The sequence below is a fragment of the Dromaius novaehollandiae genome, chromosome 4, assembly GCF_036370855.1.
Source record: "Dromaius novaehollandiae isolate bDroNov1 chromosome 4, bDroNov1.hap1, whole genome shotgun sequence".
In the NCBI taxonomy this organism is placed as follows: domain Eukaryota; kingdom Metazoa; phylum Chordata; class Aves; order Casuariiformes; family Dromaiidae; genus Dromaius; species Dromaius novaehollandiae.
Genome location: NC_088101.1, coordinates 5,928,183 through 5,936,869, shown reverse-complemented (window position 1 = coordinate 5,936,869; position 8,687 = coordinate 5,928,183). Strand labels below are relative to the sequence as shown.

The window sequence follows — 8,687 nt, the reverse complement described above, 5'->3', positions numbered from 1 at the left end:
GGTTTTTTAGCCCTCTGTATGCACTGCTTACCAATGCGATGCCTGTAGTGCTGGACACAAAGCTCCTGTTAATGTGTTGCAGTATAAGGCCACATTGAAGTTATATTTGTCTCGTAAAGGAGAAAGGAGTTTGCTGAATCTCAGCCTGCTACTGTCCGCAGCTTTAGGTTGCTGCTGCTGCTTTCAGTGAGCTCCCCTCAATAAATCATTTCATTCCCAAATGCAAAACACTGGCTTCTGAAATTACTTAACCTCAAGAAATCTGTTAGCGACAATTTAATCTCTTAACTGCGAAGCAGACTGAAACCCAGCAATCCCTCTGTTGCACGCTTACCATATAGAGCGAAGGGGAAAAGAAGACATACAACTGAAAAAAAACCCAAGAGACAAATGTGAGATAACTGAGAGCGAAACACTTATACGCTGAGTCTTGGCTGAAATTATCTCCTCTTCCAGGCAGACACATTTCCTTGTCACGTTCATGGCAAGTGCCCAGGTGAGGAACGCTATAAAAGCATACCGAAGCAGCCGATCCCTGAAGCAGCCACCCAAGAAAACAGATTATAATAAGCAGACCAGACAGTTAAGACTACACAAGTAAGCAAATTTATTTTAAGACAGAACAAATATTGTGGCAAACAACAATATGCAAATCCAGTTGGTAACAGGGGTAAATACCAGACTCGGTTTTCAAGTAGATATAAAACATATTGGGATTTTCTCTTGTCCAAAAAGCAGCTCGTGCAGGGATGTGGGGAGGAGGAGATGTTTGCTCCCTTCATCCGACAGGCCACAAAACTGTGGCATCAGGTGGGACCTCCTCTGCCAGCCAAGATGTGCGATGTTCACCCTCGTCCCTGGGGCGGGGGACAGCAGCACTGGGGCTAATTCCAAACACTTTCAGCTCTAGTCTCCCCAAAAAGGCAACCCCTCCATGAGACCTCCTCGTCCCCGCTGGCTCCTATTGGATTAACCTCCCCTGACCGAATCTGCAAAGCAGGTGGGATGAAATTGCCTCCCAGCAAAAACAGGCACCCACAAAGCTGCTTTCTGGAAAAGCCAAATAAAAGCACACATAGAAAATATCAGATTGTCAATGGTACTTTGAAACAAATTCAAGTTTATCGCTGCGTGTGTGTGTGTGTCTTACGTCGTACAAACGGATGGGAAAGACACATAGACTTCAAGCTGCGATGAGCATGTCCTCAGTTAGTGTCCACAGGAGCACCATCAGATATGGGAGAATTAGCACCACTGAGTTGTGGGACCTAACTGATAACACGCATCACCGAAAAACCTGGGGGTGGGGCGTAGGGACACGGGACAGTCCGGACAGTCCGTTATAAACAATACAAGGCAATTTATGAGTTTTCATACAGTACAATACAGTCACTGATCAATTCACCCTTTCAGTACAGTACAGGACAAGTAACACTTTGCACCCTGTTAACACTAGAAATGGCCACGTCCCTCGCTTGGGATTCGGGCAGGAGGGAGGCGGTGGCAGTGCTGGGCACCCACTCCCAAAATCTCTGCTGCTGCCAGCTCCCTGGGCACCAGCATCCCCGAAATCCCAACTGCTGGCACATCCCAGTCGAACCGTGCCAGCTAGCCTCTGCCCCACGCTGAGCTGATAGGAAAATCTCTTTTTAAAGAGATTCCAAAATTTGCGCTTCCTTCTGGCCAGTTCCAGTAACAAGATATGCCAGAAGGATTCAGAGCTTCCTCCTCTTCCCGATGTGCTAATGCAAGTGGGGATGGCACCAAGGTGCCCAGAGAAACCGCCTCTCAGACGCCCCCAGCCAAACCTGCCTCTTACCTCTGGCATAGTGAGAACAGGGTCCATTGGGAAAGTGCTAAGTTACAGTACATTTGCATTTTTATATGTCGACTATTGAACAGCAAAACAGCTTGTTTGAGAACAGATTCAGTATCGTACAGTAAAGTTCACACTTAATTCTTCACCGTTTCTACACTGGTAACACATGCATTTTATTTCCGTTATTTTAATGCCAGTAGGACCGACATCCCTCAGAACAATGATCTAACATGAAACAAAACTTCCCAAGGAAAATATTAAGCATCACATAAGTTTCAGAAAACCTGTTAATCAGCATCACAATGTACTCAGATTTACATTTAGGATTTTTCATGCCATGACTTTAAAACACCTTTTGGTTAATATCCTGAAAAAAAAATCAAAAATAGAACAGCCGGGGAAAAAAATATATATATATGTATGTATACACACACATACACACAGATGGGTGCATGGGTATGTGTGCGTTTTGAGACAGCTTCCTGCAATGCGCAATTTTTTTGATAAACTTGACTCATTTCAAGGTCATCTGTATGTGTCTGAAATACTTTCCAAAAAGAACTCTAAACTACAGAAGGAAATTAAAAAGTCTCCTAAAAAGAAAAGGTCAGTAAAACATTGTCTGTGTGCTGTTACAATGCATTTTCCATGAACTACCTTAAAACCAAACAACTAAAAATCCCTAAAATAACTTTTTTCCTCTTAAAAGGTTCTTCCAAAGAAAGAGATGCTGTGCTCTAGGTTACATTTGGGCCTCATGTTGTGTCGTGCAGTGGAAAACACTTACTTTTAGTTTCCAGAGGACAAGATGCCAACTTGAAGGGGCAGAAAACTACACCCATGGGGGGGGGGGGGGGGGAAGACCTGGTGTCTCTTCCCCTTCCTCACAAGCTTCATTTCCAAAGACTAAACGAGACCGTTTAGCTCACTGTGGGGTTACAGCACGGGCTGAATTTTCAAAAGTATAAGCCTACATCTTAGCAAAAGTGAGCAGGATCTAAGCTCTAAGTCACAAAGTTACTTTCTGGAAAGGCTGTCCCTGCGTCCGCTATAATTTGAGGGCTAAGATGTAGCAATGTTGCCAGATAATATTTCTTTAAAGCTGTATTTGCAGAGTTAATTTGGCTGTAAAAAAAAAAAAAAAATCTGGATTCTATTTTGCATTATCACTTTAAAAATCAAATGATATAGAATATATGAGCTTAACACTTCAGGCTGCTCAGGGTTTGGTTTTTTTTAATCACTTCCACTTCTGACTGAATATCCAAACCTATAAAGGTCCATTGAAGAAAAAAGCTTAAACTGAACCCAAGCAAAAACATCTCCCCAAACTGGAGTTGGTCAGGAAAAAATTGTTCATCTGCTGAAAGAAGCAAAAACAATATTCCTACTTTTCTCTCTAAAGGTTATTTCCACCACATCCACTTGCTAACAGTGAAGGCCAAGATCCAATTTGCTTTTCTCAGTTCACACTGATCCTGCAACTGACTGCTACAAACAGCGGCCCTTATCCATCACATCAAGGCAGAAACAGCCATCAAGGGGTATTGCCAGAAAAGGCTTCAATAGACTATAGTAAACCAGGATGAAGAGGAGTCTGAAATGTGGATCTCCTCATGGAAAGGACATGCAGCACCCTCGCAACAACTCCAATGCTACACAAAACCCATCAGGGTTTGGAAAGAAGCAAAACACCATCAGTGGTTTGCAAATTTACAGTTTGGGATACCAAACCTGGGATAGTCTACATGACAGATCATCGCCCAATTTCGAACCCCCGAGGATCACAGCTACATCTGCTGTTTGGGACAAACTCTATCCCATCAGTTTCTTGCTGGTGAGGGAGCTCAGGCTGCAAAGCATCCATACCTTGTTGTTGCACAGATTTAACAAGAACAGCAATGCATGCCAAAATTGCTTCCTAATGCAAAACCTGATGAACTCCTACCACGGCTTTTGCGATTCAACAGCAAACCCAACAGTCATTATGCTCCGTCTTCTAAATCATCTGCAAGTATTTTGTTTAAAACCACCTGTTGTAGTTTAAGCCCACACACCATCTCAACAGCACTTTCAGTACAGGCACAGTGATGGCTTTTATTGCAATGGCTTGAGCGCAGTCTTTACCGACACCAGCATCAAAGAGTGGTTTTAACTTTGCTTCTTATTGACCCATCCTGATAATGAAGGCCGAGTTCTCATGCCAAAATCGAGAGTACCTGCCACGTGCTTCTCGCTCGAGCTTTGTCACATCCTGTGGTCTGTGCAATTCGAAGTGTAAAATATACAATCTTGCACCCTCCCGACCCCCTGTGCAACTCCTCCTGTATCTTTGGTGTTTTAAAAACCATGCTCTCAGTTCTCTGGGTGACCTCCAAGTTCCGAACAACCATGTCTGCTCAGACATCAGTGATTCAGACGTTTGTTCTGTTATTTAAAATGAGTTCTGATAGGTTTATTCCCCTAATTCATAAAATCGCTAACGCATATGTAATGGAAATTAGGCACCAGACAGTGGTCACATACACCTCAAAATGATCTTCTGACAGCCCCTACATCATTAATGCCGCGCATCAGAGGCTGCACAGACTGGGAGAAACAAATGGTTCCAAACTCAGTGCTAATAGTACTTACAAAAGTGCAGTGCTCAATATAGTCAGGAGCAAAGTGACTACTAGTACTTAAAGTGCTAGTTTTAAAGTTGGGTTGGTTCAGCGTCCAAAATGTGGGGAGATCGTGTATGGTAGGTAGGGACGAAATCAAAAACATACAGCACCACGACTGCACATGCCACACCAAAAGGGCTTCAAATCACACCACTGCAGAGCGGTGCACGCCACTGCTGCTCAGCTCAGGGACACGGACAAGCAAACACCTCGACACCGTTTCGGCTACACTAAAGGACAGTTCCATTAATGCCATTAACACAAACCAGTTGGGAAAGTAAAGGGACGTGGCCTATGAGAAAAACAAATGTCTCTCAGGACAGTTACAAGTCTTTGCTACTGTGATACTCCCAGTCTAGCAAAAGCAAGCCTGGTGAGCCTGCCCAGCGTCATGGCAAGCTGCACTGCTGCTTGTTCATGTAGTTTAGGGAGGAGTCGTGCTGCCGACTGCCTCCTTTTACACGCTATCTTACACTTAGCCTATTTACTTACTTATTTGTGGGTTTTTGTTGTTTTTTTAAGCTTTCTGACTATGCATTAAGCTGTTTTCTTTTTCTTAACCACCCTATGAGCAAAAGGACATTTCATACACTAACAAGACGATGAAAAGAGTCTACTGAACATGATGGTTCTAATGTCGGATCTTCATTTCTATAAAGGCAAACATGCCAAAGAAGGACTTTGGATTAGCAGGTATCGCCTTAACATGTCTAGCACTGGGTACTACCCAGCTATGAGAGAATGAATAACAAGCTACATATGGTAAGGCATGAAGCTACATGAAGACAAAGCTGAGCACCAGCCACCAAAAGGACTCTTGGTATATCCGTCTGTGCTCAGACACTGTCTATCGCTGCTGCGTTCTGAAAGAAGGCTGAAAAATGTGGATTTCCGCCTCCAGATGTCAGATACGCCTTTATTTAAAAAAAGAACACGTGAGCTGCACTTGGTACGGCCACATGGTCTCTTCCAGTTGCTGATGTCTGCTTTTTTGGTCCCTGCAAACGATCACGCTGACCTGAAAGCCATCTCAGGCAGGCGCTGCAGGACCAGGTGGTTCAGTTCAGGGAGATCAGGAGTGGGCAGCTGGAGTATCAGGGCACAGAAACATCAAGAACCTGCAAAGTTGGGAAAACAAAGCCAGAGAAGAGAGGAAGCCATGGAAGAAGCAAGAAAGCTGAGCATAAATGTTGTGTTGCTCATCCTTTACATGGGCATGTAAGAATCACAAAAGGCTTTAAGTGAGAAGGGGCTTCTGGGAGTCTCTCGTCTTGCTCAGAGCGGGGCCAGCGTCTCTGCTAGGTCCTGCACCATCCTTCGGGCCAGTGAAGCTGCACGAGTGAATCGTAACATAACCAACCGCACCCCTGAACCAGCTGAGTCTGACAGAAGCCCTAGCCAGGGTTACCTTGAGGGAGATGAGCAGTTATGATGTGCTTTAGATTTTTACAGCCTTTCATCCCCTGATTTTGGGAGCTCATCCCAGTTCAGCAATGAGACGTTTTTCTTCAAATAAAGGGACAAAAAACCCAAAAAGGGTGTGTGGGTGGGTGGGGAGCTGGACTTTCAGTCCTCAAAATGTTTTACTGGGCACCAAGAAAACGGTCACTGAATATTCCGAATGACATCCCAGGCCCTCACAACACAACACACCTTGTGATCAACCACCCCGAGTGATTGCCAAGGAAACATCTGGCTGCCCAACATCTGGGGCATGTGATCCCAATGAGAATCTTTTTAAGGAGAAAGCTCCTTTAAAAACAAAAGTATTCGCTTGCTGGAGTTTACCGTCAGAGTCCACTGTTTGTGTTTGGCAGCACTTTGCACATTTTGTAAATCACTTTGAGGTTAAGCACAACGATTTGAAAGGTGCCTTGCGTTTGTAGCGGTACATTTCAGTTAAAGCTGTCAATGTTTTCACATACCTAATTAAAGAACAGACACTAGGAAGAGGGTTTTCCAGAACCAGACAACGCAAATACCATGGGTAAAAGATTACAAAGGGCAATAAGCGACCTACAAAATAGGTCACTTATATCCAATGACCTGTATTTAAACAAGCAAAGAGCCAGGCCACACAGCCAAGAGCTGAGATGCAGACCTGGCTTTGCAGGTGCAGAAGCGGAAAGCAACGGCTGGGAAAGGCCCCGGAAGGCAGAGGAAGGGAGCCCAAGATGCTGCCTGGCCCCTGCAGTGAAGAAGCCCCTCTCTTTAAAGCAGCAAGTTCACATTCGTAGCTCTACATTTTTAATTTCAACCCTCTGAGCAGCTTAAGGCAGCAGCGATTGAAAATAAAAGCCGGCCTGCTCTACATCCATCCCTCTCTCCCACCCAAAATTCTCTAGGGGAAAAGTGTCCACATTTTCACAGTATTGCTTTAAGGTAAATGATGCTGGAGTCTTCCAGTATGAAAAGCAATTGTTATGCCTCTCTTTGGGCAAGGCAGCATTTTCCATCACTGTTGTTATCAAATACAATATGTAGATCTTGCAAGACTGTGTGATCATATACTACCATGTCATAACTTCTTATATCTGTAGACACTTGGAGAACATTGCTGGTAACACTGACCTCAAAATTGAGACCAAACCCAAACAGGGTACGTACTGAGAATCTGCAATACCAAAACTGCTCATTTCCCAGGTCTTTTTATTCAATGTTCCTTTCTTACAGGAGAGTGTGTTAGCTCATGGTCTTACCTTCAGCTCGAGCTTTGCTCAGAGCTGGTTTTTAAGAAATGAGTGAAATCGTGGTTTAGCCAGTGCACCAGATTTTCAGGTGAATAATCTTGGCAACTTCTCCAGTCTCCAAAAACAAGACTAATTTGAAAGTTTATTAGAAGCAACATTTTATTTTTGGGTGCAGAGGCTTTTGCTGCATCAAGGCCTGCAGGTATCTGTATGCTACAATTAAGTGCAGACTTTCAGGGGTGAATAAAGGGATTCGCAGACACAGCGTACCACAGAGTCAAAAGCAATCCAAGATTGCACAGTATCATAGGCATAATGCAAACACATGACCATTTCTAATTATATGCAAATTTTCACAACAGAAAACCAGATCCTATAGTGGAAGACCAATTCCAGGAAGAAATAATCATCTATTTTTTGTAGATATTCATGCTTGGGAACTGTGCTCTACAAGCTTCATGCATGGGAAACTGTGAGCTACTCAAAAAAACATCAGCTGTAGGTTTAACACAACCCACAGTACAAAAATGAGAGTTGGAAATTCATGCTTTCGGTTTAGGGAACAAAACTTTTTTTTTTCCTGCACAAAAATATCCATTGTGCAGGATGGTATAAACCCACCTTTTTTGTATAGAGTTGAAAATTTAAAAATTATTATAAAAAATATTATAAAACATAAAAACATTGTGCTGTGAGACTATTCCAGTCAGACTTGAACCTGCCAGAGTGGGTTACAACCAAGAGAGATATCAAGCACCTTAGCATGTCCACCTGTGTCAGTGCCTGCGTCTTGGCCACGAGGATAGCAGTCTTTGCCAAAGAACAACGCAGTTTGGAGCACTGGCAATTTTCTGAGGCCAAAAGAATAAAATACCACTTTATGCCTGCTCAGTGCTACCTAGTCCTACCAGGATATTCACATGCATTGCTAGATGTTGATGCCTGCACCCAACATTCCTGAGAAACTAGAGGGCAGCAGAATAATTCTAATACACTGCACTTCTGTAATAATGGTTCCTGAAAACGGGAACATTGGACCACAGGGACGGCACGTTGAAGGCAAAACATTTTACTACCATCAGTTAAGCTTCATAATGCACATTCATGAGTAAGATAGAGGTTATATGGAGATCACTTTGCTTGCTACCAACCACAGCTTCTGGGATCAAACACAGCAGCTGTCAAGCATAACACTCTGCTGGAATGGAAAGGGAGCAACATACAGCTGAAAATGCAGGGGGAGTTTAGCTTGGCAGAAAACAATCTCCTAACTGGAAATCCAACCAGGAATGAAGAATCAGTTTTTCTGCTGCACAAAATGCCGCAGCATCCTTTACAACAGCTGGCGATCAAGTATTACACCAAGAGCCAAAGGCTCCCGAAGGACAGCCCTCCAACACATACCTGCCACGGCATTTATCACATGTACCCACAGTGCCACACAGACACAAGAAGGGAAAAATCAGAGAGGCCACCACTAGCTTGGGGGGTCTGCAGTTAATGGACTGAGAC

At 43.8% G+C, this 8,687-nt stretch overlaps 1 protein-coding gene across 2 annotated transcripts in view; it reads right to left on the bottom strand.

Annotated features, from left to right (window-relative positions):
* Window positions 1–583: 583 nt before the first annotated feature.
* The window catches only part of PURG (purine rich element binding protein G), a 31,019-nt gene continuing 22,915 nt past the window's right edge, over window positions 584–8,687 (bottom strand). For both annotated transcript variants that reach the window (XM_026116340.2, XM_026116337.2), the window contains one exon: window positions 584–8,687. This exon is cut by the window's right edge. The gene's annotated coding sequence lies outside the window, so the exon portion shown is untranslated.